The sequence below is a fragment of the Sciurus carolinensis genome, chromosome 7 (genome assembly GCF_902686445.1).
Source record: "Sciurus carolinensis chromosome 7, mSciCar1.2, whole genome shotgun sequence".
NCBI lineage: Eukaryota > Metazoa > Chordata > Mammalia > Rodentia > Sciuridae > Sciurus > Sciurus carolinensis.
Window position 1 is genome coordinate 109,259,619 of NC_062219.1, and position 24,496 is coordinate 109,284,114.

At 42.8% G+C, this 24,496-nt stretch overlaps 1 protein-coding gene across 6 annotated transcripts in view; it reads left to right on the plus strand.

The window, feature by feature from the left end:
- The window catches only part of Adgrf5 (adhesion G protein-coupled receptor F5), a 97,178-nt gene that overhangs the window by 12,404 nt on the left and 60,278 nt on the right, over positions 1-24,496 (plus strand). Inside the window, exon 1 of one of the 6 annotated variants that reach the window (XM_047558092.1) lies at positions 12,521-12,797. The exons of the other annotated variants lie outside the window; for them this stretch is intronic. The gene's annotated coding sequence lies outside the window, so the exon portion shown is untranslated. Of the gene's footprint in view, positions 1-12,520; positions 12,798-24,496 lie in introns of those variants that run through there. 6 annotated transcript variants of the gene reach the window in all.

Here is a 24,496-nt window from a genome sequence, read left to right on the forward strand (position 1 = left end):
CTTCATATGGCGGGAAGAGGAGATGGACTTGGAGATGTCATTGATTGCTTAGAGGACTTCTCACCTTTAGGGGCCTCAGCCACCAGAACCTCAGTTTCCTTTTCAATAGCTACCCCAAGCTTCTTATTCTCATTGCCTTCTTAGACGAGAGAGCAAGAAAATACAGAAATAGATAAGTGCTACCTGCCAGTCAGCAACGTTTGTCAAGGGTGAGAGCAAGGTGGGAGGAACTCATCTTCCTTGGCCGTGATTCTCTGCTTAAAAGACTGGAGGTGGTGGTTGTGAGGCCAGCAGAAGGGAAGGGAAAGAGCGTGGGATGCCGTAGAGGGCACTGGGACATGCTCATTCTGCCAACAAAGCATTTGCAGGGCTGGCTTGGGAACTTGTTTCCAGGATTAAAGAAGGTACATATTTCCCAAACACACAAAATGAAACTGCAAATCATATTTATTCACAAACAACTCATGATAGGAAACATTTCTCATTATTGATACTCAATATTGTCTTGGAACTAGAGCGATAACTACTGGAAGGCACTTTGCTTGGGGCACTGAGGACCACATTAGAAGGGAGGTGTTTCGATGGCCTGAACTGCTCTGGTCAAAGATAAGAAAAACTAAGGATCTAGTAGAAAACCCAACAGTGGGTAGGGGTGAGCAAGGGTCAGAAAGGGGACTTGCAATAACATGGAAGAAAAGGGCTAGATGCCACCTGCACCAACATATACACCCCTATTGCCCTGGCCCTGCTTCATGTATCTTTATAGCATTTTTGCTCATCTGATATAAAATGCATTTGTTTGTTGTCAGTTACTCTATCAGTCAAGGTCCTGGCAGAAAAGAAGTGACACTTTTAAAGGTTAACTGAAGAGATGGGGTAGTTAAGTCAACAGAGGACCAGTCGCATGGGGCGCTGCCCTCAGACATCTCTTCTCCTCAGGCTCAAAAGGGCAAAAATTCTGGGGAGGTAGATAGTATCAGGGGATTCTGTCCTGATCTGTGGTTGTGGGTAATGGGGGATCTCACCAAGGCCTGAGGCTGAGGAAGGAGGAACACGGCCACTGCCAAAACCACAGTCTGACTGAAGGGCAGAGGTACGATTACCTGGCTCTCCCTTCCTTCCATCCTGCAATCTCCTGCTGGAATCTCCCACTCTCCACCTTTCCCATTGCTCTCCCAGAGAACAAGGTGCTTCAGGGTGCAGGGATGGTCTCTTGGGGGCACTGAGCAAGGCTGAGAAGGGCAGAGATGGACCTGGAGGGTAAGCTGAGGCCAGCCAGCACCCTCCGGGGGAGCAGCTCCTGAGTCACTACTCATCCACACCACCTACAACAGTATCTGGAGTATAAATGTTCAATCCATATTTGGTGATGGGATGAATGCATGCATGTCTTGGAAGAAGAGGCATGCATGCTGAACAAAGAGTTAAGCCTCTTCCTAGGGTGTGCGATATAAATCCCATACTGTCCCTATTATCATACTCTGTTGAATACAGTCTTCTGTCATGTGAAGGAAGTTTGGAGGGGGACAAGCTCTGCAGCAAGACCTGGAAGAAAAGAATGAGAAGATACTTGACATCTAGACTATATATATATTTAGTTACTTGGAAGTTGGTTTTACAGATTTCTACATCAAGCTGTAGGACCTGTTGAATTTTGCTGACAATAGACTCTGAGCAAGGATCCAAGTGCCGCATGTCCAACAGTACAATTGTGAAGGTATGCATGTCGGGGGAATTCTGCAGGTGCCAGACTTGCAGGAACATTAAACCGGAACAAACCCCCACCACGGGCAGGAGGCAGCTGCTCTGGGTTCTGAAATGCCATGTCAGTGTCTCCTCCTTGAGAGACTTGAGGTGATCTATAGGGGCCTGATACCCTAAGGACTGTTTCTCCTACAAGATAAGTTCTTTAAATCGGATAGAGGTATGGATATTGCTGTCAGAGGCTCTGCTTTCCGCACAGGAGTCATTCATCCCACATTCTTGATTAGGGAGAAGTTCAGAAGGTAATAGGACAGCCTGTCCCAGAGGGCTGCTTCACCCCTGTCCCCCAGCAAGGCTTCCTGCTTCCTTCCTTCAGGGTCAAGTGGAGCTAAAGCTTGTTTCCCTTCTGACCCCAAGTCAGTACCACACACTACACTTATTTTTTTCAGGTGGCCGGGGGTCTTGGAACTGTTCTGAAAGAGAATCATGAATGCCTTCCTTCCTCTCAGTTGGAGAGACATTTCCAGATGGAGCTAATTAGGAGCAAGTGGGGGACTAGGTAAGGGAGCAAGGCAAGATAAGCTTCCCCTGGAGAACATGGGAAATGCCTAGTGAATCTTGGGGTTCCTTCTCCCTGGCGTCTCTCCCCACTTACATTTGGCATTGGCAGGTCTTTCCTCCCCCATCTTTACACCCGAATCCTAAAAGGGTTGCTCCAAGTGAAGATGGAGGAAACTAGTTCCAAAACGAAGGTCTCCTATGCTGGCATGAAGAGTTCAGGACACACTCCGGAACTGGTGACACCAGGGTGGGCCCCAAGTGCCGGTGATGAGGTGGTGCTCTTGCCTTCTTTACTCCAGTTGGCAACATGTAGAAATGTGAATGTGTGTGGTGTTAGGTGCACGTGTACCAAGAGATTAAAAATATATCTGGCTTTCCCTCTCTTAATGCTCCAGGTCAGATGAGGCAACCAGAGGGGTGTGGGCCTGGAATAATCATGTAATTGTTGATGCGTAGCTGTGTTTTGTGTACTGTGTTTCAGGTCTAAAAATAATTTAGCAGTCCTTAGACACAGAGTCTGGTAAATAGAAGGCAGTGTAATTAGGAAAGGTCTGGAATTTGGAAACCTAGACCCCCTCATTGAGGTGAGATAGGCCATTGAGCTGTGGGAGGCTGGGTGCTTTCCATGAAACAAGGCCTCTGTTTGGGCAGTGCTAGAACATTTCAAAGTGCAGAGCAGAAGTAGCCACCACAAATGCCTTTTCCATTCATTTCCCATCTGAAAACCTTAGAAGGCATGGGCTGGAGCCCAGGACCACTCACCTCCATGTTTACTAACCTCATCATCAGGCCAAGGGGAAAGTCGGTTCATCTCCTAGAGTTTGCCCTTATGGTATAAAGCAGAACAGACCAGTGAACACCAACTTCTTGGGTCTGGAGGGACTGAGAAATGAATGGATTTGCAGCCAGGCACTTGATACAAACAGCTAATACCTCAGTATTGAAGAAAGTGAGGGAGGTTACTAATATGTATAGGAGATTATGTGTCCTCACATCTTCTTTAAGATAATTCCCTATAGGGAACATAAATAGTGTTCTTGGCCTGTTAAGACTTTGCTCAGTGTTTAGTTTCCCAAAACTCAGTCATGACCTCCTGTCATTTTTCAACATTCTGCATCTCTGTATTTTTAAAAGACACATTCTTCCTTCTCCCCAAGGAGTAGAACTTCAGAAAATTCAATTTATTCTCACTTGTGCTTCATTTTTCGTCCCCACCACTGCTGCCACAGCCTTGTGCTTCTTCTCAATGAGCTATTTTCAGTCTCTTCTCAGAGCTGAATTCTAGAGCCATGGTCCTTCATAGACGCAGGCATGGGCCAGTATTTTATCTTGGTTTCTTTCCCAAGCAAACATTGTCATTGTGTCTGATATACTATATATTCTTGAGGAACTTTTTAAAAAGAATATATCATCCCTCAGTGGAATTGAGAGGAGTGTTAGTTCAGGGATATAACTGTAGGACGTAAAGCAGGGGTCCAGGAGCAGGGACTCAGTAGGGAGGTGGGATGGTACTTGGGGGATGGTAATTTTTACCACAGAGATGGCTCGTCTCTGGTTGACCAGAAGGCAGTGTTGAACTATTCATGCTATTCTTATATCATAAGTCTTGGAAAATTTATTGAACATCTGTTATGTGCTGGAGATTTATGTCTGTTCCTCAGAAAATATTTTTATTCTGGTCAAGGTAGTAGAAGACACTTCATTGTTCATGAGGGATTTGCTGAATTCCTATAAACAAACAGGTGAGCTTTAGGGGGCATTAACATGCACAGAAAACCTTGCGTGGATATGTTAGCAACCAAAACCTGCTGTGATTTTTCTTTTGAATGTACTGATTCTGCTAATGGTGTTTCCTAGCTAGTTGAAAAAGAGACAAGGAGTGAAATAAAATCTGACCTTTATTCATTTATTAATTTTAAAAAGCATTAGTTGAATACTTGTGTTCTTTTTTATAGTTACCTAGCATTTTATTTCATCTTTTAAACCCTCGCCTCAAAATTATTCGCTTATATTGTTGAGAAAATTGTTTTTAAACTACTAATTCTTGAGTGTTCAGCTCCTTTTCCTCCTCCTCTTCTTCTTCATCTTCTTCTTTTCTTCTTCCTCCTTCCTCCCTCTCTCCCAGCTCCCCACCCCAACCTCTGGCAGTCTTGCCATGTTGCCCAAGCTGGCCTCACACCCTTAGCCTCAAGGTTTTCTCTTGCCTCAGCCTTCACAGCCTGCCCAGTAGCTACAGGCATGCACCAAACACATCTGGCTTTTCCTCCTTTCTTAAATAATTCTTAACCTAGGTTCATGGATCCCACATGAATAAAATTAAAGGAGTCCACAAAATTACATGGGAAAATAATCTGCCCCTATTTTCACTAACCCCTAATTAAAATTTAGTATTTCTGCTAATTAGGAAATGAACCCTAGCAGTATTAGAGGTACCTGTAACCATCACCAATGGAAAGCAGATTTGAAATATTATATTACTGTATTGTAGATTCTCAAAATCTATATTCTAACCACTTTAAAATTGTGACTGTTATTACCCCTGGATTATTAAGTCTTTTACTCAAACCAATTAATAAAGAAGTAAATGTACTTTAAATCACATCATTTTAATTGTATTTCAATATGATTATTTCCCTTTGCTATCTTGTATATTTTGGTTTTTTGCATTTATAAACATTATTCTAAGAAGAAATCCAGAGATTTCATCAGGTAGTATAAGAGGTCTACGGCACAAAATCTTCTTTTAAATGTTGTTTTAGTCATCCTTTCAGTGAGAGTCAGTAAGACAAGAAACCCTTTTGTTCTTAATATGTCTAAAAATATTTTTATTTCACCCTCACTCATGGATAGTATCTCAAGCATGGAGCTAGATTGGGTCACCCTAGAAGCAATCCCAGGAGAAAAAGGAGAGAGAGGCCCTACATCAGGCCTGGGATCACCAATTTCTAGAGATCAGGCAGAGGAAGAGAGGCCATGGAGGAGTGATCAGAGTGAGGGCCACAGAAGAGACCAGATGATGGGTTTCAAGGGGGGAGACACCCTATCAAATGGTGCCACAGGTCAGGGAAGATGAGACTGGGAATAGAACCCTGCTAGGTAAAGACTCTGGGACCCCTGAGAACAGCAGTGATCCAGGACCAGGGAAAGAAGAGTGATTTGTCTGACAGTGGGGCCCCCAAAGAGAGCTGAGCAGCTGGAGGCAGAATCTGCTTATTGGGCTCTTTGTTTATGGTTTGGCTGAAGCTGTGTTGAGTAGGAAGATGAGCATTTCCATGTAACTGACTGTTTTCTCAGTGAAGCATGAGGCAAGGCTCTTGCTGGAGGAGAGGGTGTGTGATGGTCGTTGTGAGGAGTGATGAAACCAACTTAAATTGTAGAACCGCCAGGCTCTGTGATTGTAGCAATTTCACCATGGTGGTAATATATGAGCTGTGTACCTGCCCTCAGATACCCGTAAGAACTGCTCTGAGCATTTGAAAAAGCCCACTCTTGCCTCTCCCTGGTTCAGTTTCATTCACATGGGACAGCAGAAAACCCTGAGTTGGGGACAGGGGAGGGGAGATCTCTTTCCTGACGGATGTGACCAGGAATCCTAAGGACTATAGAGAAGAGCACCCGGGTTTTTGATTTTGGTAACCATCAACACAGATGAAGAATAGGGGGGAAATCCAGATGGCCGGACGAAGAGGAATATGATGAAAAAGAGGCTTCATTCACGAGGATGCAGCAGGAAGACAGACCTTCACAGGTCAGGAAATGGGCCGCACCGGAAGGCAACCCCGAAGTCAGCTCCATCCTGAACTTGGAGCCCCTGGAATTGTGAGAGAGTACATTTCTGTCGTTTGAGACACATCGTCTGCCGCATGGTCTGTGGTACTCTACTATGACAGCCTGAGCTGTGGCCAACATTTCTAAAAATCACTGATCCAATGCTCTGTGGAACTCATCTAGCAATGTATGAAGGTCCCCATTTCTCTACGAACTCACCAATACTTGTTGCTGATTGTCTTAACTATCCTGAAACCACTCACTCTTGCAAAGGAAAAAGAATGATCACCAACAACAAGTGGTGGTTTCAACCAAGCAATACCAAGAGCCAGCTTCGTTCTCAGGAGAGAGCACTTCACCCCTCACCTCATGGTTTCCTGAGAAACTTCCCTAGTAATGAACTATAGAAACGATCCCTTCAGACATAATATTGATCCACAGTATTACCTAACTCCAAAGTTCCTTTGTTGATGTCTGCCTGGATGATCTATCCATGGATGAAATTCGGTGTTGAAGTCCATAATTATTATTGTATTGGAATCTGTTTCTCCATTTAAAGATACATTAATATGTGCTTTTAATTTGGAAAAAAAAAAGAACTCTGCTGTGAAATCCATCCTCCATTGCTCCCCTCTCCTCTCCACCTCATCATCTTCCTCTTCTTCTGCTCTCTTTCATGTTAAAATCTCTTTAACTGCTGACTTACACTAATTCACACTAATATGTAACTTTCTGGAAATGGAATTGTATGATATCAAGCTTTCAAAACTATTTGAGTCAGAGGAGAGGCTGTTTCTTCATTTTTAACCAATTTTTCCCTAAAATTGTAATTTCAGGAATTAGGGGCAAATAGATATAGAGGTTTTGTTGTTGTTGTTATCATTTGTCACTTAGGTGACAACTTATACATCCGGCATCATATTTTTCAAACCACCATGGTACCATTCACTATACTTTCAGTTCAGTCGTATTCCAGTTTGGAAAAAAAATTACTTAGTATTCTTTCATGGAAGAAGATGGGCCTGGAAAATTTTGGCTAATTTATTTCAATGTCCTTTTTTGCTCTAATTAAATCATGAATCAAGAATCATAAAGAAAAAACTACCAGATAGGCATGGTGATGCATGCCTACCCAGCAACTTGAGAGGCTGAAGCAGGAGGATCACAACTCAGAAGCCAGTCGGACAACTTATAAAGACCCTGTTCCAAAATACAGTTTAAAAAATGACTGTGGGTGTATCTCAGTGGTTAAGCACCTTTGGGTTCAATCTCTAGTACAGCAAAGAAAAAAAAAAAGTCAAGACTACCAGCATAAGTAAGTAAGTATAGTATGATTTCTTTCAACACTCAGAAATCCCTGCTCCATCTCAGACATGAGTTGTATATGGATAACCTCCCTGCTTCTACCTGTGAAAATGTTCCAGTGTAAGGAGATGATTGTCTTAGTAGACTTCCTTGGGAGGGAGCTGTCTTTTGACGAGCACCTTGGAAACAATTGAGACCTAGACCCCTGAGAAGATAGTAGAGGTTTACATGCATAAGGTCAGGAATGGATGATGTTTATTCCTGTAGAGGGGGGAGCTGATGGAAGAATAGACTGCAGAGAAGAAGGGGAGAAAAATCTACCAAACTAGAGAGGCTGGCACAAGAGAAGGTGGAGCCTGTGAAATGGCACAGTGGAGGGGTGGACAAGGCACCCGACAACAGTGATGTCCACTGTTCCAGTCACCTTTCAAGCAGGTCTTTGACTTCCTCACCTCTAAATCTTCATGTTCACATTTTCTGTGGGTGTATGTTTCATGGAATTTGATAAAGAAGCTGCATCTCCTTTGCACCAACCTGGGGCATCCCAGATGCCCATATGTGGAAAGTGGTGCTCTGAACTTCCATAACTGGGATAGGGCAATTTTACCTAGAGTGACAGGGGTCCATGATCAACATTTAGGTTAGGCTTAGTTCTCAAACCCAGTCAGACCTGGATCAACTCTGGTGTTCCTGTGGTGGTCACCCCATTTTCCAGCATCTTTCTAGTTAGAATCGGATAAGAATGTAATGGAAGCATTTTAGCCAGTTTGTAGCTGGAGATTTTGTCTATGTAGGACAAAACAGCTAGCTAGCATGATGTGGACTTAATCCTAGCCTGGCTTGGAGTGTGGTCTGAAGAAACTCCTGGAATAAGCTTTCTTGTTGACTTATTGATGGGGCAGGTTTGTTTATGGGTGTTGTCAGAAGTTGAAGGCCTTTATCACCCCTTACAGTTAAATATGGGATTCAGGAAAATGTGTAGGACTTGGTGGTTATTGGAGGAGATGACAAGTGTCATCTCTATTTAATTAATAGAGATAAACAATGGCAGATATTTGACTATGCTCACAGTGCAGAAATGTAATAGGACTTTTCCTCTGGATGCCAATTATTCTACTTAGAACCATTTCTCCTTCCAGGAAATTAGAGATAAGAAGGGGACACTAAGATGTAATGTTAAGGGGACTGAATGGAAAAGTGGAGGACCTAAATTCTAATTCTTGTTCTCACATTAGTAGGTTTTGTCGCTTAAGTGTTTAACTAACGTTAAACCTTTCAACTTTGCCCGATGCTAGGGAATGAGAACAGATGATCACCTGGCCCCCCTTCAGGCAAACATTCCTTGATTCTGATTTTTCTCCTGGCACGGATGACTCTCCAGCTCATATTTTCCAGTCCTTTTGGCAATATGGGTGTTCCCTAATTACCTTTGTAAATTCTGAGGAAATTATCTCTATAATAAGGGGGCTGTATATTAGGGCCATAGGGAAGGTTGAGGCCTTGAAAACAGCTTAGGACAATGGAATGTGAATGGAAGATGCTCTCAAGGCTTTGTAGGTCCAAATTCAGGACCTACCAGATATTTGCAGATAGCCCTTGCTGCCACTTGCAGTCCCCAATCACCCACATCAGGATGCACAACAAAGGAGCAAAGGTTAACAGTGGATTGGTCACCCAGTGTGCATGGTCCAAAGAACATGTATGTATGCTCTAAGAGGAAAAGGGTGGCTTCCTTCTTTGTAGATTCCCTCCCAGGCTGAAACAAGGAGGGCCCAAATTCTCAAACACCCTTGCATGATACTGGGGCAGGGGGCAGGGACTGGAGGAAGAGAATTGAATGACACATTCACTCAATCAATAACTATAACATCATATACATCATGAGGGTGACACATGTCATGCCATGGCGTCAGCAAGCACCTTCTCCTACATGGATGGCTTGTCCTCTCTAAGAACTGAAGATGGCACTTGCAGAACAGAATCAGAATTGCCTAAGGAAAGGTCAATAAAGACCAAGTGAAGGTCTTCAGACCTCTCCATTGCCCTCTGTTCATACCTCTATGGAGTCATACCTTAAGTTTCTCTGTACCCAGAAAAGACAAGGAAGGTAGGAGAGTCCAAAAGAAGGTTCTACTTGGAATATGTGTGAGATTTCTGGCAGAGGCTGGGGCCATCACTGGAGGCATAAGCAGCTGTAGAAAGGAGTTGTCAAGTGTGTCCAGTTGGCTCAAATGACAGAAGCCTCAGAACCTCCACAGCCAAACACCATCTGTATCTGAAAGACGAGTACATGGAGAAGGTGTGATGACACTCTTCAACAGTGGACAGTGAAATCTAAACCCAGGAGGCTGCGGCTGAGCACAAATGTGACCAATCCCATTAGTGGAGATTCTGCCAAAATATTCACACAGGAGATAAGAATAAAACCATTTATGTACTATAAAACTGCCCAATTATTTATTGGTTCCTTTCAGGCATAAGGACAGGTCAGTGCCAGTGAAGACTCTTCCTGGCCTTGATACAGAAATACCAAGAGAACTGACCCTGGGCTACATCGGGTCAAAAGGGTTACCAACATCTGGTTGAGGATATAAAATAAAAGAAGGAAAAACAAAGGATTTACCCTGTCAAGATGTGGAAGTGGGAGTGTTTTTAGAGTTGAATCATTACATGCTTTTTTGTATATGCTGCTCTGGGGCTGGGGCATTACTGTAATAATTTTGCTGGTGTGTTACACTTTCAAAATCGTCAGTCATGTCTTCCCTCAGGGAGTTTACCTTCTAGTGAGGGAATGGCAGCTTTTGACAGCCCGAAGTGGAACAGTGCCCTGGAGTGTACTGGAGGTAATGCATGCTATGGTAAAATAATTAAAGGGGATCAGAAGAGCTGACATGTGGAATATGGTGGTCAGCAAAGGACTGGCTAAGAAAGCTGTATTTGAGAAAAGTGTGAATGAGGTGAGGGAGTCGTCACCAGAAAATCTGTGCAAAAGAGCAGGGACATGGAAACTGCTGGAAAATATTTATTTGTTTGGTGCTGAAATTTCTGTCTGAGTAAGTAGGAGCTCTGTCTCTAGTAACACTGTACCCTGAAGTTGTACAAGACCCTTCCTACTTACAAACATGGTAACAAGACTGGGGTATTAACTACTTGGGCTATGTTGGTGTTTTGCTTGAAGAAGTTTGAGTTTAACTTGCCACCTGCTCCAACATTTTAGAAGTCAAAAGAAGGATATATGTGTCAGTCAATTCCAGCTGTAGTTATGACAGGACAAGGCCTCTCCATCAGCAGTTTATTCTGGGCTGCAGCCGACACCATATGGTGGTTCCATTTTTTTATTTGCATTTGTTTTCACTGTAAAGTGTGTGCAGAGAGCACAGAGTGTTCCTAGCAACAAGCAGGGGCCTGTGGGTGAGGGGAATTGCTTCTCAGGGAAGGGACAACCACTTTGACAGTGCTTCATTCCTCGTCAGGGAGCCAACTGCACCTAACCACTGAAGTGCAAGCACAGCATTTTGAAAGAAGCATTTGCCAGGGGCTAACTCTGAATGTAGAATATATCCAATTACTTAAGGCAAAATATATCCAATTCAATTGGTAGAACACAATTGAGAATCACTACCTAGAAGTGGAAAATAAATTTTGAAGGTTCATTCTCTCTTTATTCAAATATTGTCAGCCTTCCATATTCTCTTGGTTCAGAATTCATGAATTCCATCAATCTCAGACTGAAAATATTTGGGGGAAAATCATCTTTATATTGAACATGTATAGACTTTATTTCTTTGTCATTATTTTCTAAAAAATACAATAGAACAACTATTTACATAGCATTTACACCGTATTGCGTTTATTAGATATTATAAGTAACCTACATGATTCAAATTACATGGGAGGATATGTGTAAGTTGTTATAAGTAAACACAATGCCAGTTTATATAAGAGACTTGAGCATCTGTGGGCTTTGGCGTGTACTGGGATTCCTGAAACCAATCCAATAGGGATGACTGTACTTAACTTTTGCCTTCAGTCTACCCATACTGTACCCTAGTGCAATTGCAGGCAAGAAAGAAAGGAGACCAAGAAGAGGTGGGGGACAGGGAAAGAGATGCGCTCAGAGGGAGTAGAGCCACGTCTCCAGATAACAGCCAACCTGCTTAAGATTTTCTTGAGCTTCATGGAGCCTCTGACGAACTCAGCGTGGTTATTATCTCATTTTCACCCATAGTAAAACTGAACCTCAAGGAGGTCAACTAAGGTGCATAAGGCCACATAAATAGACCTGGGTGGGGCAGCTCTTAGAATCCCTACAGTCTGACTCCGGAGTCCTTGCTCAGACATTATGAGGGCTTCTCTAAAACCCTACTTGGGGTTCCTGGGGGATTTATTTCCCTAGCAGATTCCTGCGCTCCAGGCCACGCCTCATTTATCAACATTTTGTGGGTGGAGCTCTGGATATTGAACAACATTTGAATAGCATTCTCCAAACAATTGGACAATAATCTATCACTTCCCATCTGTAGTCTGACTTTGGGTAGACCACTATTTCTCCTTCGACCTCAGTTACCTTACTCGTAGGATGAGGATGAATAGGGTTAATTGCAGCTCAAAAACTGTGATTCAGAGTTAAACCCAACAACCTGACTGCAGTTTGCCAACTGGACCTTTTCCAGGTCTCCTTATCTTTAAATATCAGTGTTATCGACATGATATACAAGTGTCACTGAATATGTAGTCTGATGCACAAATGTTCATAGTTTCCCAGGAAACCTAGGAGAACTGGATATTCCCTTCAGGTGGAATATTCAAAGTGTACCCCTCCTCAAACCCAGGGTCGGGCTTCTCAACCTGAGGGGATTCCTTTATTCTCTGACTTCTTGACACTGCTAGAGGTGAGGAACTTACTGATCACGTAAATCTTCCCCACGCAATCTAAACTGGTGGTCATCTTTAGAATTTTTAAACCAGGCATCCAGCACCACTCCTTAGCTCCAACCCAGTGTTGGTTTGAGCTGGTTTCGTTTTTTTGATTCCCCCCGCCCCCCTTCAGAGAAAGAAAAGCAAGAACAAGGGGCATTGGCCAAACAAGTCTGTCCACTTGGTGGAGAGGTTTCCAGATAAGAGAATCTGAAGGACTTCCCATGGGCGTGAGGGAAACTGCACACGCCATCCGGGGAAGAGGACCAGGAAATCACTTCTTGTTTTTAAAACAGCAGCGAGGCTCTCGGGGATGGTTCTGTGAGGTTTGGAGGATCACAGCTGGGGGAGACCCCAGTGAGGCTAAGCGTAGGCACAGTAGCTGCCGGTCTTTGCTCAAAGTGTGCCATGAGTCCTGCTTGGCTCTCCCTCCACTGGGAGTGAAGTCCCTGGGGAGGCTGCAGGGCAAATGGCCTTGTAAGGGAAGCTTTTGGTCGTCTGTTCAGAGCAGGAGCCAGTCTGAGAACTTCAGTCTTGCACTGGTAACAAGTGATTCTCCTTCTGTGGTCTGTCTCCCATTGTAGCAAGTCCTCCGAGGGACCCAAGTCACTCTGGCATTCCTCTTCAGGCATCTTCCAACTCTGATTCTCGTTACTTAATTTTTTTCTTTCCTAGCTGCGGTGTGTGCAGGGAAGGGAAGGTATGGTGTCAAGAGCACCGTGCATTCCAGTGGTCCAGATACTAAGATTATGTTTAGGAAGATTGTCAGGCAACTAGCTGCGATTCTGTTGGATTTTCTCTTTAGTACAGATTGTTTGCGGTTTTAAAAATGAATTCTCCCGTTCCTGAGCCAGAAAATATGATCAGGACTACAGCATCTGTGAACAAGTGTTCAGTTGCCCTACCATGAGCATTTCAATGGCCAGGTAGTCATTGTGGTTGTGCTGAGAAGGTGGAAGCTGCATCTAGACAGCAGGAGGAGCCTGGCATGGTCTCTCAGCTCCCAGTCCAGGGTCAGGGCGAGGGAGACCTCCCAGCCATGGCTGATGGGACTGGAGCTTGTGGTCAGACCACAGATGGAGGTCAGTGGGAGTGTTGGGGCTTAGGAGCTGGGCACACTTGTTTTGAACCTTCTAGAAAGAAGGAATAGCTCTGTAGTGTGTGGCTTGCTTTTTAAACCATGTTTTCTTATATTTTGTACAAAGGCAGACCTTAACTATTTTTCCTTTCATAAGAGCTTAATGCGGTTGACTTTTCCATTTTTGAATTACATAAGTAATACGTGAATATATTCTTAAAGACTATCTGTTTAGTTTTTTAAGAGCTATGTTCCCCAGTATGCATATTCCCCACCCCAAGATTATCCCATCAATACTTTGCTGCATTACCAATTGAAGGACTTATTTTCTGTTCTTCCCTGCCCTTATGACAAGTGGGGACACAGGAACACAATGTATTTTCTTGGTCAATTCCTGTCCTGACCCATGACAACACCGTGGAAGGTTAAAATGACCCAGGGGGAACACAAGTAGCTCTTTTAACACTTAGCAAAGTCTGAGAGTTTTACTCATTTTTACCACTACTACTTCTGTGTTGGTTTTGATTTTGGTGATTATCAATATTAATAACTTCCTTATGATGAAGTTCTAGATTTGCTAAGTAGTGGTTTGGGCTTTTCCTTAAAAGAAATCAGAGACAGCCTTTTCTGGAAATGAAAGAGGGGAAAATAAAATTTAAAAAATGACCTAGATAGATTGATGGGTAGATGGATAGATAGATAAAGTGGTTGGCACAGGGAAGCTGGGGTAAAGGTAGGAGAGATTCCCTTTTTATCTGATGGATAATAAATGCAATAAACAGAGATATTAATTTTCCATCTCTTTCAGTCTTCTTTTAAAGGTGGCATTTTATTTACTTATTTATTTGTGGCACTGGGAATTGAACCCAAGGATGTTTACTACTGAGCTACATCCATTTTTATTTTTATTTTGAGACAAGTTTTCACTAAGTTGCCCAGGGTGACCTTGAACTTGCAATACTCCTGCCTCAGCCTACTGAGTAGCTGGGATTACAGGCAAGCACCTCCACATTCTAATGAGGTGACCTGTTAGATCTGCCCCCATCCCCTATATATTGTTAAAAGACAAGTAAGTGAATAAAAAAAATTAATATGGGTCATGGACAGAGACTTTAGAAAGATGGTACCAAGCAGCAACATGAAACCCAAGAGGAACTACAAAATACTTTCAGGTGCTAGTTTGTATTTTCTTGCCTTAAGATTTCTCCACTTGGCTCTGCTGGTTTTAGAGATTCAATAGTACACCATTTTGTTAAAGCTGTCTGCCTTTGTCTTTTCTCCAGATTGGTGGCTAATTTGATTAATAATCTCAATGCAGAGTGTTAACCCTACTGAAGCCTTGCTCCCTGTAACTTGTGGATTTTACAGAATCCAATGAAATGTCCTAGGCAAACAATATGTGCTCTTCTCATGCATAACTATGGAGCTCATACATTTTACAAGGTCACCTTGTGTTGTATCCCAATCCCAAGAAAAGGAAAAAAAGAAATACTAATCATTCTTTGCATTTGCCACTCTCTGAATTGAATTAAATGTGAATAACCAATAAATCAGGACTGTTTTATAAATTATAAAATGTGTCTCTTTTCTACTCTGACATTTCTTGATATAGTTCAAATTGGTAATGCTTGTCATGAAATGTTTGTCTCTGTTATAAAGAGCGCCAGAGGTGGGGGTCTTCTGAATGGATCTCATTTCCCCTAGTGCCTGTGAGTTTCTGCAGTGAGTTCTCCTGGAAGAATTGTTAAATATATGCATTGGCTACTGGCACGCCATGAATGCATGAGTTATTTACCAGCTCAGCACTTCAAATCACATCGTATGACTCTGCTCATGATGGTTGAGAGAACTGGAATCTTGCCTATTTCCTAAAGATAATCACAAAAGTGAAACCTTTAAAATCACAGCCTAGTGAAATTACCTACACTAGAGAGACTTGCAAATGCTGTGGAATTTCAAAGACAGAGAATCCTTTCCTGTAATTAGCTTAGATGCCTCATGGGAGGCAAGGTGCTGGCACGGAGAATCCTAATAAGTGATACTGATGAGTGCTTACTGTGTGCTAGGCACCATGCTCAGCACTTTGCAATGATTGTTCATTGATTTAGTTGTTCCAATAATCCTGTGCCTCAGGTATTATTATAATCCCTATTTTAGAAATAAGGGAACACACAAAGGTTAAGTCAGTTGCCTAAGGCAAATGCCTTGGGAAGTAGTGGAGTCATAATTCCATCTCAGGCAGTCTGACTTCAGAGTCTATATGCCTAATTTGTGTGCCACACTACAAAGAACACAACAGTGTAGCCAGATAAGTAGCTGAGAAGAAAAATACAGTGAAGTACAGAGAATTATCTCTGGAGAAGACAACAGCAGCATGCTATGAAAGTTAAACATTCAGACATTGGCAATAAACTCAGCTACTTGCTGTATGACTGGGCTATGTTACTTACTTTACCCAAGCCTCAATTTTTTAGCTGAAAAATGGGGGAAATAATAGTTCTCACAATATAAGATTGTTGGGATTGAGTCTAGAACCTGCATAGTATTTTGTCTAATGCCTGACATGAAATACATTTTTGCTATGTATGTGAAAAAACAAGATTTGAAATGATGAGTGAAGCTAAGAAGGAATAGAGCATTTCACTCGCTGAGAACAGTGTGAGAAGAGGCGGAGAGGTGGCAATCTTCAAACAATAGTTACTGTCAGTATGTATGATCGATGTTGCAAAAGAGGGTACAATAAAAAACTTGTGAGTGGGTTAGTCTGTTCTCTATCCAGGGGTTAATGGTAGAGAAATGAGGCAGAGCTGGCTGTATGTTAGGTTGTGGTGCTCAGGCTTATCAGGAAGCAATCTGAACACCCTCAGGGCATTTGAGAATGTTTAAAGTACTTGAATAGGATATATTGGCCATCTAGGGAAAATAGTGTTCTAGAGAGATTTACCACAGCTGCTGTTGTGCTAGATTGTGTTAGGGGTTAAAGGAGAGAGGAGTTCATTCAGGAGATCTCTGCAACCATCCATCCCAGTGTGAGGGGATAACATCCAAGCCAATAGACTGGCCCTGGAGAAGAACAAGAGCTCTGAGAGTGCCCGTGACAGGTCCTTGATAGGACTCAGTGACTGATTGACTGGGGGGTCCTACTCCTGCCTCGCTTCCTATGTCCAAGAACCCCCATGGGGCCGAGAGTTGGGAAGATAGCGAAAGAAGCTGTCAGTTGGTAAGTCTCAGGCAAGATAGGTCAGGAGAGACAGTGGTAGAGAGAAGGCAAGTTTAGCTTTAGATGAGTCCAATTTAGACGCAGGGGGAAATAGCACAGTTGAAGATCGGTACCTAATATTTAGCAAAGAAGCCAGGGTGGAAATAAAGTTTTGGGAATGCTCACATAAGTTGATAATTAAAACTATAGAAATAGACAAACTCCTGAGAGAAAGGGCATCAAAAGAGAAAAGCCAGGACCAAGGAGAAGTATTTAGTAGCGCTCATCGTGTGGTGGTTTTAAGACTAGATGGATGGAGTGGTGGAAAGAGGAGAGAAGCAGAAACTGGAGCAATAGGAGAAACAGAAAAGGAAGAGGGTGTGACAGAGAGGAGGAGGCCAAAGATGGCAGCAGTACCCGGCAGGAGCCAGGGGGACTGGGATGATGGATAGGGAGCTAGTTTGGGGAGCTAGAGAGGTACCTTTCTGAGCTCATCTTTGTTAAGTTCTTTCACAAGGAAGACTGAAGTCAGATTGATTAAATTAAAGAAATTTTGGAACAACAAAGAATGGTAGGGGTATTGTATTTTTCAGGGAAAAAAAGTCATACTTTTTTTTTGTTTGTTTTCATTTTGAATAGCACATGCCTTATCATTAAAGTCTAACAAAATCTTTAAAGGGAGAAATAAACATTTAAGAGAAGTAAAGCCACAGCCATGGACAGCAATGCCAGGTCTCAGTGGTGTGGCCAAGGGCAATATAGCAAGGAACTACAGAAGGCTAAGATGGTCCTTCCAGCGATTAAAATGCTGGAATATTTTAAACCAGGTGAATAAATTCTGGCTTAAGCCCCCAGAGTGCCTCCTTTCCCCACCTCTGCTCAGCCACCCAGCCCCATCTCCCTGGGATCTTCCCTAGATCTCCCTGCTATTCAGCAATAGAGTTGCTAACGTCTGGCCCAGCAGCAGACCCCAGGCCTCTGCTCTAGATGGAGGCCAGAAACTCTTCTGATTGGTCTATATCGTTGTTAAAATACTCAGCTAGTCAACAGAAGAACCACAGCATGGTGAAGCCTAAACCTGCTCCCAGGCCCTCTAATTCTCGATCCAGCCCTGCTGCCAAGTGCAGGGCTGCCCTCCATGTGCAGTTGGAATGCATGCCTGGCATTGTTTTGCCTGGCATCGGGAAACCCCTCCACATGATAAATTAGGGCAACAAGATAGACTAGATAGGAGCAGAGTTGAACTTAGTGTTTTCATAAAGATAGCGATCTTTTGCTTAAAGGTTAAAATCCCCTGGTGACTTATAACAAGGCAAGAAGGATAAAAGGTTATCAACACGGCCCACATGTGCAGTGTGTTTTGGAAAACTTGATCCCATTGTGTACAAACAAATGTTCTCTGTAATCTGATAGTGCTGAGCCACTCTGACACAATGCTGCCGCAGAACGTTATTTCAAGCAAAGAAAAATTAAATAGGGAAGAAAAAAACAACTTCAATACAGTTCTTTAATTGGTATTGTGTTTTGTGTGTGTGTTAAATAAATATTTAGCTTATAATCCTGCATGTGCAAGGGATGAATCATCTAATTAAATAAGGCCTGCAAAGATAAGTCTTATTTCTACAGTTGAAAATACGTATCTGATGAAGGCAGGCTCTTAAAGTTGCACTTGAGAATTTTTAATATACACTACAATTCAGGAGGGAGGTTACTGATGACATCCTATCCTTATTGCAGCCTCATGGAAATGAGCAAAGAGTAGTAATCTCAGCCAAATTTGCAATGACTGTTGTAGTTCGAATCTGGAATGTTCCCCAGTCTCATGTATTGAAGGCTTGCTCTCCAGTGCAGCAACATTCAGAGATGGGACCTTTAGAAAATGATTGGATCATGAGGGCTCCAACCTCATCAGTGAATTAATATACTTGATGGATTAATAATTTGAATGGACTACTGGAGGTGGTGGAAATTAGGCAGGTGGGGCATTGTTGGAGGAAATAGATCCTTGGGGGTGTGCCTCTGGGGACTGTATCTTGTCCCTGGACCTTCACTCTATTTCTTCCTCTCTGCTTCCCAGCTGCCAAGAGCTGAGCAGCTTCCTTCTGCCATGCCCTTCCACCATGATGTTTCTGCCTTGGAGTCAGCCAACCATGACCTGAAACTTCTGAAACCATGAGCCAAAATAAATCTTTCCTTCCTAAGTTGTTCTTTTCAGGTGTTTTGTCACAGTGACAAAAAGCTGACAAATGTACAATCCTACAGAAATTTGGTACTACAATCCATCAACCACCATCGGCAACTCTGTTTTGAATTACTCTCTAGTAGTAGAATGATATATGTATATATCTATTTTCAGTCTCTTAACCTAGTCTCAATTTTGATAAGTACATGTTTAAATGAAGAGTTTCCTGTGCCTCATTTGTACACTAGAATACGGAGGTAGAGGGAGGTAAGAGAACAAAAACTTGTCTAGTTAGCCAGCCATAGGCCAAGGGTTGGTACAAATCATGCTTCCGTTGATATTATCCTAGCATGCATTAGGATTAGTTCCTTTCTTAAAGGGAAAGCTATGCTATAACATCACCTATGTATGTGAGATGAAAGCTAAGTAGCTTATACATGGGAAGAACCTCCACTGTCTCTGCCACTTTAAACCAAATTTTTTGAGCCTCATGGGCTCATCATCTCCAAGTCCTCACTTCCCACACCCTTTACAGCTCTTCCCAATGAGATTCCCCCTTGATAAGAATTTATCATGTCTCCAAACCCAATAAGCAATCTCAGTCCCTCCTTCATGGACCTCTTAGCATCCTTGGACATAACTGAGCATGCCTTCCTTCTTGACACTCAAACCTCCCAGCTTCCATGACTCTACTCACCTTCTTTACCTCCTGCCTCTCTAATTTCATTCCCAAACATCTTGGTGTTATCATCTTCTTTGGACCTTAAATGGTTGGAATTATGTGAAATTGGGTCCCAAGGCTTCTTCCCTACTCTCAACAGTCTCCCTAATCAATCTTACCCAATCATGTTGTTCGACTATCAGGCCCAAGACTCAGTTCACCTCACTCCAAACAGGTCTTCTGTCTCCTTTCAGTGTTCCATCCACCCTGAACTTCTTGCAGTGCCTTGAACAGTGCTTTTCCCACACCTCAGGTCCTTTACATGATCTGTTTTCCACCTAGAAGCCCCTTACTCCTCTCCTTCCCACCTCCCCTTTTGTTTTCAGCTAACTCCAATTTATGCTTCATCTCAATTAAATGCCTCCCCTGGGACACCTTCCACACACTTCTAAGACCAGCTCACATCCCTCTGCTTTAGATTATTTATTTATTCATTTGCTGTGCTGAGGATCAAACCAGGGTCTTGCATATGCTATGTAAGTGGTCAACCACTGACCTACAGCTTCAGTTCTTTTTTAGACAGTTCAGCTCAGTGGTTAAAAGTATCGTTGAGAGGACTGAGTGACAGTGTCCTTGAGTTAGACTCTTTAGGTTGAACTTCTGACTCATGTAAATTATTTAACCACTCAAAAGCCCAGTTAATTTTCTCTCATGCTATTAGTTAGATACCATAGTATAACCACTTCATTGGTGCTGTAAAGGTTAAGTAAGTTAATACAGTCAATGCTCACATCAGTTCCTGGTACATAGTACATGATCAAGAAATATTTGTATTTTTATTTTTCTCCTTGGTAGCACTTTCCCTTGGTAGAAAATTGAGTAATTCTTTCTTTAATAATGACCATTTATCCATTAGACTCCAAGCTCCATGGACACAGGGATCATTGTCCTGTTTACTACTATTTCCCCTGCACCTAGTGGAACACCTGGCACTTAGCTGGAGTTAACTAATGTTTGTTCAGTGAACAGACTTATAAATGAATAGATAAGTGAGGGAATAAACAGGTTTTCTTCGTGGAAAATTTACAATGATAAACCTACTAGAAGCAGGAGGCTGACCGCCTACATTAAGTCTGGGTAGGTTTTAGGGGAAGTGGGGACACATGCCTGGAGCCTTTGTCTAGGGGAAACCTTTTACCAGGGCATTGAAGGATGAGTAGAATTTGAGTACACAGTGATTGTGCTGGGCCTAGGGAACAAGAAGGAATGGAGATTAGTAAACCAAATAAATTTCAGGATTTTTTTTTTTTTTTTTTACTTTTGTCAAACACTGAAAAATAGTTTGAAAATAATGATTTCTCTCTTTCCCCATGATTAAATCTCAAGATCGGTTTTTTGTTTTGTTTTGTTTTGTTTTGTTTTTTTGTTTTCTTTTTTTACTTTTGCATGAACATGGGAAAATCTCTAGCCCTATTTTAGAGTCTGAAAAAGCAACCGATTTTGGAAGAAAATGTGATGGATGCTTATTGATACACTGACTCTTAAAAATAAAATCCAGGTCATGGAAGGCCTAGAGTACCCGTAAGAATGAGTGATTATCTTTATTCTGAAAGCAGCAAGGAACTAACAGGGAGTAACCTGGGAAAAGATGTTACCTGAAGGTCAATCTTGCATTCATGCAGAGATGGAGCAGAGAGGCAAAGGACGACAGCTATCACTAGGGTGCACTGGGGCAGGGAGGGCCTGGACTATGTAGCAGGTCAGAGGTGGGTTGAATAAATGTAAGAAATGGTTACAGTGAGGCCCAGAAGATAATCCAAGTGAGGTTGCACTCAAGCGAAATAACTCTAAGGAATTTAGACTCTTAGAACAGTAATGGGAACTTTGAAGGCCAGTTCTTATACCCCAATTTTGAAATCATTGAGTTCAGTCAAATCTCTGGCTTTGCCAATAAGAAAACTCAGACTCAGAGAGGTGAAGTGACATGCCCCATGTCACACAGCTTTTGATGGCAAAATGAGATTAGAACTCATATTTCCAATTCCTAGTGAGGTGTTTATATATACAGAAAAAATTTCCTTTTACTCTTGTTCATATCCAGCCAAGAAGATCTCTTAGTTCAAATGAAATGGTAGCTTTTCCCCAGGAGATTAGACTGTTTAATTTATAATTTTGCCACTATCACATATCTGCAGTGTGGTCTTAGTGAGCCACTAACAAAGCTCCTATTCCATATCTGAAAAATGGGGATAATTTAGTAGAGATGTAGGCTTAGGGAGAGGATTGAGTGACACAGTTCTTGCAGAGAGCTTAGCACCTTAGCACCATGCTGGAACATAGTGCACACGGAACAATGAGTGGGTTTTATGATCATCACCACCGCCAACACTATTCGCCATTCCATCATAGATGGTCTGCCTGACTATAGGACAATATTATTGTTTAGAATTTATAGAATCACGCTGATCTCGGGAGTTCAGACCACTCAGTTCCTCTCTGACTTTGAGTTATTCAGCCCCTGCGTTGCCTTAGTTTTCTCATCCCAGACACTGAGGGGCGAGGGTGTGTGAGCCAGGGCGTGGGAGAAGCGGGGAGGATGGGAGGAGCCGGGAGGACACGCGGAGGCGGAGCCGCGCAGAGTTTAGCAAGCCACTCATTTCCAGAAATGCTTCCATCATTGCCCTGCTGGCCGCCTCTCAGCCTGGTGATCTCACGAGGGCTCTCAGTCCTCATGAGCCCCATGAACCCACGTTGTGAACGTGCTTCGGATCTTGCAGACACACAAGCCCGCTTATTTTCTCCTCTCCCAGTCACTTCCTTACCCCAAATAAAATAGGCATGGGAGGGGTTCTAGCAAGGAGTTGTCCTGGAGTACTGGTGTTTTGTAAGACTTGGGAGAACAGATCAGGTTCATAGTGACAGATCCTGAAACGTAATCATGCAGAATGTCATTCCTGACCGCGAAGAGACCCTGATCCTCCAAGCGCAGCACCTCTGAGAATCCCCAGGACTTATTCCTGGCATGTGACGTCAGCATGTGCTTTCTTTGCTCTCCCTCTTTCTAAACTTTACAGACAGGAAAACAAAGTCAGAGGAGATCAGGAAGTTGCTCAACACTACAGGGCCAGTCAGAGGATTAAATCATGTTTCCCAGTTTTTCCTAGATGTAGCCAGCTTATAGAAGCCAGGGAGTCAGGGTAGTGTCCAATATTTTCATTTAAAAAGAGAAAGAGATTGGGAATGATGCCAGATACTTCTCTTTCTCTCCCTGCCCCTCTTTGTCACTCAGTCTTTGTCACCCTTTACTTCAGAAATCTTAGAACAAGTAGGACCTTGTAGGGGGCTTACTAAAAAAGATGCCCTATTGAGGACAAATTGCCTTGAATGTGGGTGGGCATGCTCCATGTTTTTAACTAGAAGATTATGACTTTTCTTCCAATGAGTTGAATTGATGTCTCTATTGGCTTCCTCACAGTTGAGCACACCTATGAGCTGGAGGGTTTGTGTTAGATTATTGATGTAGCTAACAAAGCTTTATAGCAGCAACTTTGAAACCAAAGTGATCTCCAGTTGTATCATGTTCCTGTTGCTCAAGCCCACACCACACTGTCAAATACTGTGACTACCCCCAACCCCAAAGTGGTCCTCCTTTCTTTCAAGTGGAGAATCCCTCACTGCTACTGTGTAACTGACAATTGCCCGTGGTGGGGTCTTTTCTTCATCTCCATTTCTTGGGAATTGTGATTTTGGGGGAAGGGAGCAGTCAAAACATGAGTCAACAGAAAGAAGAATACTGATTTTATCAAGAACTATGTCTCAGGGGATACCAGGGGAAGGGGAAGATGGAACAGTATTGGCCATTGGCCTATACAAAGGGACCAGACTTTACCATTTGGGGACAGTATAATTTTTGCTAACCAAAGGAGGGGGTGTGGAATGCACTGCCAAAATAAAGAAACGACAGAAAGATACAAAGCTTGCTTCAGTGCCTTTAGTGTCCAAGTACCTCCCAGTGGGTCAGGTACTAAGGAGGTTCATTAACTAGTCACTCTATCCCTTCTCAGTATGGAACCAGCTAGTAACCTGCAATAAGATGGGGCCTGAAAAGATGAAGCTGCCTCCTAACTACCTGACTCACCCCAGGGAAAGTTGCTGCCAGCAGGCTGCACCAGCCTCTCCTATACCCACAAGAGACTACTTTTCACTAAGGAAGGGAAAACTTCTAGTTGGAGAACTTAGTAACGCATTGCTCTGATTTCCCTACAGCAGACACACCTGATGTTAAAACATCTGTACACATAACCAAAATTGCAAAGCATCTTCCCAAAACCACTGAGTTGCAGAATTTAAAAAATGTATTTGATAGCCAGATCTACTAATTGGGTCAGTTTTCCAAGACCTTTTGCTTCCCTGTTTTCCATGGGGGAAGAGGAAAAGGCGGCAGTCAGCAGCTGGTGATTGAAATACAATTCTCTGGCATGTAAATCTTGGCCAACATAGTGTGTTATCCTGGCCAAAGTTCCCTGGTGCTCCCTGGACTCCTGGCCAAGGCCTGACCTTCCTGGTGACTGCCCTAAGGCTGCCCTTCAATGACTACCCTTGGAGGACAGTCCTCGGAATTCCAATGACCATCAGAATGGCGATGGTTGCAGCCTGCATCTCCAGAGCTCTTCACAATTTTTAATCTCATTTGAACCTCAGAAAACTCTGTGTACGAATTAGGGAGGTATAAATATCTCCATTTTACAGATGGAGAAACTTGACTCTGCTAGTATAAGTGACCTACTCAAGGACACAGCGAATTATAGTGATACTGTAGCCTAACCCATCTCCTCTGTCTCGTAGTCTACTGTTCTTTGAACAAACACTCGTGGGCATAGAAAGGTCAGTGAGGAAAATATTCTGTCCAAAGTAGATTGTCTTTGTCTCCAGATGTTGGGATCGTTTCATGCAATTTAAATGCAGTAATAATCTGGTTACCAAAAATGGTATATTTTTCATCACCAGCATTATAAACAGTTTTAAAAATAAGTACACTAGCTGAGATATATTACAATATTAATAATATATATCATATAATATGCTATCATGTTATAAACTTACATTTTTATGACTAAGTCC